General features: G+C 41.9%; 1 protein-coding gene across 5 annotated transcripts in view; it reads right to left on the reverse strand.

Annotated features, from left to right (window-relative positions):
* Plekhh2 (pleckstrin homology, MyTH4 and FERM domain containing H2) overlaps nucleotides 1-6,424 on the reverse strand; it is a 98,281-nt gene extending 91,857 nt beyond the window's left edge. For 4 of the 5 annotated variants that reach the window (XR_016536265.1, XM_090337043.1, XM_090337040.1 and 1 more), the window contains exon 1: nucleotides 5,801-5,974. The gene's annotated coding sequence lies outside the window, so the exon portion shown is untranslated. Of the gene's footprint in view, nucleotides 1-5,800; nucleotides 5,975-6,326 lie in introns of those variants that run through there. The other variant, XM_090337041.1, reaches the window with a different exon arrangement.
* Nucleotides 6,425-6,832: the final 408 nt, after the last annotated feature.

Below are 6,832 nucleotides of genomic sequence, written 5' to 3' on the forward strand. Positions count from 1 at the left end.
TATTTTTTAAAGCAAGCATTCAAAAGACGTACTTAATTCTTGAGCCATTCATTGTCCAGGACTGTTGAAATATTCTGTATACTAAGCACCCAAGGAGTCCTTTCCTTTCTTTTTTTTTCTTGCCAGTCCTGGGGTTTGAACTCAGGGTCTGAGCACTGTCCTTGGGTTTTCCTCAAAGCTATAGCTCTACCACTTGAGCCACAGCACCACTTTCAGCTTTTTTCTATGTATGAAGTACCGAGGAATTGAACCTGGATCTTTGTGTACGCGAGGTAAGCACTCTCACTAGGCCAAACCCTGGCTCCTTTTTCTTTCATTTCCTTCCTTTTCTTTTCCTTCCTTCCTTCCTTCCATCCATCCATCTTTCCTCTCTCCCTCCCTCCCTGCTTCCCTTTCCTTCTTTCCTTAGGTGCTACTGTTATTTGAACTCAGGGGTTTATGTTTTTATATCTGACACTCTACCATTTATGCCATACCTTCAGCTCAGTATTTTTGTTGGTTATTTTGGAGAAAAAAAAATCTCACACTTTTCTACCGAGGCTGGTTTCAATCCAAGATCCTCAGTATCTCATCCTCCTATGTAACTAAAATTATAGGCATCCACCAGCAGAAAGACTATTTGATGTTAGTTTTTTTTTCATTAAGTTTAAAATAAGTTACTTATGATCTGATATAAAGTATCCACAGGTGTTCTTTTTTTTTTTGGCAGTCGTGGAACTTGAACTCAGGGCCCACGCACTGTTCTTGGACACTTTTTGCTCAAGGCTAGCACTCTGCCACTTGAGCCAAAGTGCCATTTCTAGCTTTTCCTAGGTATGTGATACCAAGGAATCAAACCCAGAGCTTTGTACATGCAAGGCACAAAGTGCTCTACCACGAGGCTATGCTCCTGGCCCTACAGGTGTTCTTTTATTTTGTTTTATTTGTGGTATTGAGGATTGAACTCAGAGCCTTGTGCATGGTAGGCAAGTGCTCAACTATTGAGCTACATTCCATGTTATTTAAAAATAACATAGGAGGGCTGGGGTATAGTTTAGTGGTATCTTACTGGCCTAATAAGTGTGGCAAGGTCTTGAGTTCAAATCCTTAGAACTTCCAAAAATTAATTCATTGATTAATTAATGTAAACAATAGAATTTTTAGTAAATGTGAATAAATGAAGATAATGTATCTTATGACTAAAATTAAAGGGAAAAATTATATGATCACTAATTCAGGAAAAAAAACACATAAAAAATCCCAAATCTCCCCCCCCCCCCCCCCGCCTACATTTTTTTTTTTGGTGCCAGTGTAGGAAATTTAACTCGGGGCCTAGACATTGTCCACTCTATCACTTGAGCCACAGCTACACTTCTGGCTTTTTGGTAAAAAATTCTTTTATAATAAACACATTCAGCATGCTAGCAATAGAAGAGAATTTCCTCATCCTGATAAAGAATATCAACCCAAACCCCAACAACTAACATAATATTTACTGGCAAATAACTGAAAGTTTTGTGCCAAGAAAAGACAAGGATATCTGTTCTCACTACTTTTTTTTTTTGACAGTTCTGGGCTTGAGCTCAGGGCCTGAGCACTGTCCTTTGACTTTCTCAAGGCTAGAGCTGTACCACTTGAGCCTCAGCACCACTTCTGGCTTTTTTCTATGTATGTGGTACCAAGGAATCGAACCCAGGTCTTCGTGCATGCTAGGCAAGCACTCTACCACTAGGCCAAACTCCTGGCCCCTGTTCTCACTACTTCTATTCAACATTGCAGAAGAGATCCACACTCAGGCAAGAAATTAAAATAAGAAAGCACCTAGATTGGAAATAAAGTAAAGCTATATTTGCTATGACATAATCATATATAGAGAGAGGTACAAGGAATCTATCAAAAGCTATTAGAACTATTGAGTTAAGACTTTAGAAAAACCAGATCAATACACTAAAGACAATTGTTCTTTTCTACACTAGCAAGAAAAATTACAATGGCATCAAAATGAATAAAATAGGAATCAATTTAAACGATTGTAAACTTATACCCTAGAGACTACAAAATATCATTGAAAAATATTAAAGATCTAAATAAATGGAAGAAATTACCTGCTCATTAGGCTGAAAGTGCAGCTCAAGTGGTAAAAGTGCTGGCCCTGTAAGCATGAGGTCCTGAGTTTAAACTCCAGTATTGCCAAAGAAGAAAGGGAGGAGGAAGGAATGAGTGAGTGAATGAATGAATTTCACACTCATGGATTTGAAGAGGGAAGCAGGGAGAAAGAAGAAATTTTACACTCAGATTAATTGGAAAACTCTATTTGTAAAGGTGGCACTACTTTCAAATAAATAAGCATAACTAACTTCTAATATTCCAACTGAATGTTTTTCAGAAATTAACAGGTTGATCCTAAAATTCACTTGGAAATACCCAGAATATCCAGAATGATCTTGGAAAATTGAGGAGTTTAGTGTTCACATTTTTAAACTTACACCACTTATGGTACCCTACAAAGGTATACTACTCAAGGCTGTACAATGCTTACACAGGATCCATGGAATAAAGTCGAAGCTAGTAATAAAACCTCACCTTCAGACTTACATTGTTTTAGCAAAAGTATAAAAACTACTGCTCAATGGGGAAAGAACAGTATTTTTAATAAATGATGCTGAGGCAGCTGGATGGCCATATGGCAAAAGAATGAATGTGAACCCCTACTTCCTGACAAACACATGAATTAAAACAAAATAGGTCAAAGACTAAATGGAAGGCCCAAACTTTAAACTTAAAGAAAAAAAAGGTACAAATCTTCATGGTCTCAGATTATGCAACATTTTCTTACATATGGTCTATAACACAGGGAATAAAAAAGTTGTTGTTAGACCTCATCAAAACTTAAGAATGGTATGCATAAGTATAAATTTGTCTGGTACTTGTTGGTCATGCCTACCTACTCAGGAGGCTGAGATCTGAGGATCATGGTTTAATAATGCCAGCCTGGGCAAGAAGTCCATGAGACTCTTATCTCCAATTTAGTACTCGGAAAAAGCTGTAAGTTGTGATGTAGCTCAAGTGATAGAATGCTAGCCTTAATCAAAAAGCAGCTCAGGCTGGGTGCAGTGGCTCACACCTGTAATCCTACCTACTCAGGAGATTGAGATCTGAGGATGGACGTTCAAAGTCTGCCCAGCACAAAAGGAACTGAGACTCTTATCTGCAATTAACCTCTAGAAAACGGGAAGTGGGGCTTGGCTGAAGGGTAGGGTGGTAGCCTTGAGCTGAAGAGCTCAGGGACAGCGCCCAGGCTTAGTTCAAGCCCCATGACCCACCAAAAAAAAAAAAAAAAAAAAGCAGCTCAGGAATAAATGCCTAGGCCCTGAATTCAAGCCCCACAACTGACAAAAAAAAGTGTAAAAATAACCAATAAATGAGAGAAAAATATCTGTAAATCATACATCTTATAAAGGATTTGGTCTAGAATCAACCAATAAAAAGAGGATCCAGTAAAAGTAGGTGATGCACCCAAATAGACATTTCTCCAAAGAAAAGATATAAATGGTCTGGGTTAGGTGGCTCAAGTTTATAATACTAGTTATTTGGGAGGCAGAAATGTGGAGATCATGGTTTGAGACCAGTTGGGTGAAAAATATTTAACACTCCAACTCCAATGGGTTCCACTGTCATTCCAGCGATGAGAAACAACAGCAGAATCTCAGCCCAGGTCAGACATAGAGCCAGACCCTATCATAAAACTAATGAAGACATAAAGGTCTGACAAAGCAGCTCCAGAATCCCTACCTTTCAAATATGAAGACCTGAATTCAAATCCCAATGCTGCCAAAAAGAAGAGAAAGGGCCAATGAATATGTAAACCCTTTTCAGCATCATTAGCTATAAACGAGAGTGAAAAATCAAACACTCTACTTCTCACCAAATAGAGAGGACATACAAACAGGTGTTAGTGAGAAATGTGGGGAAGCTGGAGCCCTCATTACATTGCTCCTGGTATTGGGGGAAAATGTTAGAGCCGTTCTAAATAGATCTGCGAAAGTCTGTACATAAAGTTACTTTAAGACCCAGCAATTCTGGTGCTAAATACAAACCCATGGAAATTAAAACCTTCTCCACACCAAAACTTGTACACAATGTTCATAGCACCATTATTTACAACAGCTAAAAAGTGGAAACAACCCAAGTGTCCACTATGAGATGAATGGATAAACAAAATGTGATCCATACAATGGGACATTATTCAGCCATATAAACAGAATAAAAGATGATTGCATTCTACAACAATGAATGAACTGTGAAAACAGTATGCTAAGTAAAAGATGCCAGACACAAAAAGGCTATATTTTGCCATTTCTATGACATGTACAGAATAGACAGATCCAAAGAAACACCAGGTAGGTTAGTGGTTGGCAAAAGCTGTGAGGGGAAGACAATGAGGACCGACTACTAGAAGGGTGTGGAGTCTCTTTTCCAGGGTGATGAAAATGAAAGTTCAAGAATTAGGGAGTAATGATTGTTATGCAACTTTGCAAATATACTTAAAACCCCCCAAACTATACACTTTAAACCACTTTGTGGTTCCTGAAGTAAACCTCAATTTAAAAAACACAACAAAATATGTACTTATCAATGAGTAAGGAAAAGTAACAATTTAGATAGATGTACACTAGGGCCTCATTTACAAATCTCATTATGTATGTTTATCCCCTCTAAGAATTTCATCATTACCTCTAGATAACTCAAAGATAACCGTTAACCTCAAATGTAAAAATATGAACATATATCTTACCTAGGTAATTTGATCGAAGAAAATACAATACATAAACTCAAAGTTGAACACACCTGTTTATTTCTTTAGTTGTGGCAATTATATGTTTTATAGTGGAGTAGTAAAGCCTAGAGAATGTTATTAAATTCCCTATTGAGTCATAATTTTTAAAAACCCTAAACCGAATTGGTTTCTTGATGATCCACAATGCAATTTAGACACCTGATTTCCTTGTTTCAGTTAGTTAACACATATAAAACAACTGTGGTGTGAATGCCCCAACCTAAGCAATTAAGATTTCATTTTGAGCAATATCTTTTTCAATATGTCTGATATTATAAACTACCCAACTTTGGGAGCTACCGCAATTTCTAAATAAATATTTCTAGATTCTTAATTAGAAGTGCTCTGACCTTCTTTATAGGGGGTGAGGGTGGGGAAAATCTTAGTTTTCCAAATACCTCCAATGACTTTTGGAAATATTTACAGACACAAAATCAGCTGTTTATAATTACGGAGTGAATGCTCTTTTCTTTGAATCTCTGACTTCCTGTTTCGCTTCCAAATCCCAAAAAGGAAAGAAAAAAAAGAAGAATTAATCTCTTCAGATTTAGGCTGATGAAGGAGGGGTCAACCTCTCCTTTAGTTTTCCTCTCTTAAGAAAGAGCTCGATTGAGACACGTAACTGTGTTTCTTTTTTTTCACTTTTTCTTTCTAAAGCAGCAAAGATGTCTTTCCTAGCTAGACGGAGGCATGCCTTGTTCAAAGAAGCTGACCACCGCCAGCTCTGCACCCCTCCTTGGCCCACGCTGCCCCTTGGTGGCACAGCCAGGACAGCCTACTTTTGCAGCTGGACCCACACTCCCGGGGGAGGGGGGAAGGGAGGGATCCCCACTGCTTGCAAAGACTGGAATTTTCACAAAGAAACTGGCGACCTGCAGGTAGCACAGCACAGAGCTTTTACAGTGCAAAGGGTTCAACGTCCCTTCCCACCCCGTTTGGCCCACGTCTTAGAATGAAAAAAACAAAAAAAAATGCTGTACTAACGTCAGGGGCCGTTGCCTCCGGGGAAGTCACTTTGGGGCGCTCGGCCGATCCCCGCAGCTCAGGTGTAAAGAGTGAGAAGTTCGTGGATTCTCGTCCCCGGGCTCACAGTGGAGCTCCCCCGAAGCCACGGCCGAGCCGCGGCATCGTGAACGGCGTGGGTCCCTCCGCGCGGGGACGCGGGGCTGCCCCGCTGCGCCCCCAGCACCGCCCGCCAGGTGCCCGAGCCCGGGCCCGGGTTTTCAAACAAAACGTCACAGGAGCCCGGGGACGTAGGGCTGCCCGACCACCTCCCCCAGCCCACTCCTGCAGATGGAGGGGGGACGCAGACCCGGGCTGCCACCCGAGGCACGGGGCCGCGTCCGGCGCCCGCCCGCCGCGTCCTCCCGGCCCCCGCCCTCTCCATCCGCCGCCCCATCCTCGGCTTAGAGCCCCCAAGACACGGCGCGCTCTTGAGGAGAAGGGGACCCGGGGGGTGGGCAGAAGCACTGAGGTCTCCCCTAGCTCCCGACCCTTCCCCTCTGCCTACCTCTACTGCAGGATCTGGCGACAGCACCCCAACTCCTATCTGCGACTGTTTCCAAGCTCCCGGGCTCTCTGGTCTTTCAGCCTGCTTCGGTCCCTCTTGGAGCCCCGAGTGGGTAGGGCACCGCCTATTCTATAGATTGGCAGCTAATGTGGCCAATCGGATGCCTCAACCGACCACCTGGCGTCACTGGAGGGTGTAGCTATAGTTTTGGCTCCTCCCACTCTCTACCCCAAGTGGGAATTCTGTTCCAAGAGTACCTCTCAAGCCTTCTTCCTCCACTTGGATCTCAGACCGTGGTGTCGCGGTAGGTCACCTTCCCTTTCATTCCTTTTGCCTCGAATGTACTGATGTACCAACCTCTTGCTTAGTCTCCTAGCCTGAATTTTCTCCTCTTGCCTATCAACCCTTACCCTCGTGCCAGCCCTTAAGAACAGTTTGGAGATAACTTTGCCAAAGACCTTTGCTGATTTACTGTTGCTTAAATGGTCAGGAACAGATCCCCTTCC

This window comes from Megascapheus bottae, chromosome 7 (genome assembly GCF_031878675.1).
Source record: "Megascapheus bottae isolate mThoBot1 chromosome 7, mThoBot2.hap1, whole genome shotgun sequence".
NCBI lineage: Eukaryota > Metazoa > Chordata > Mammalia > Rodentia > Geomyidae > Megascapheus > Megascapheus bottae.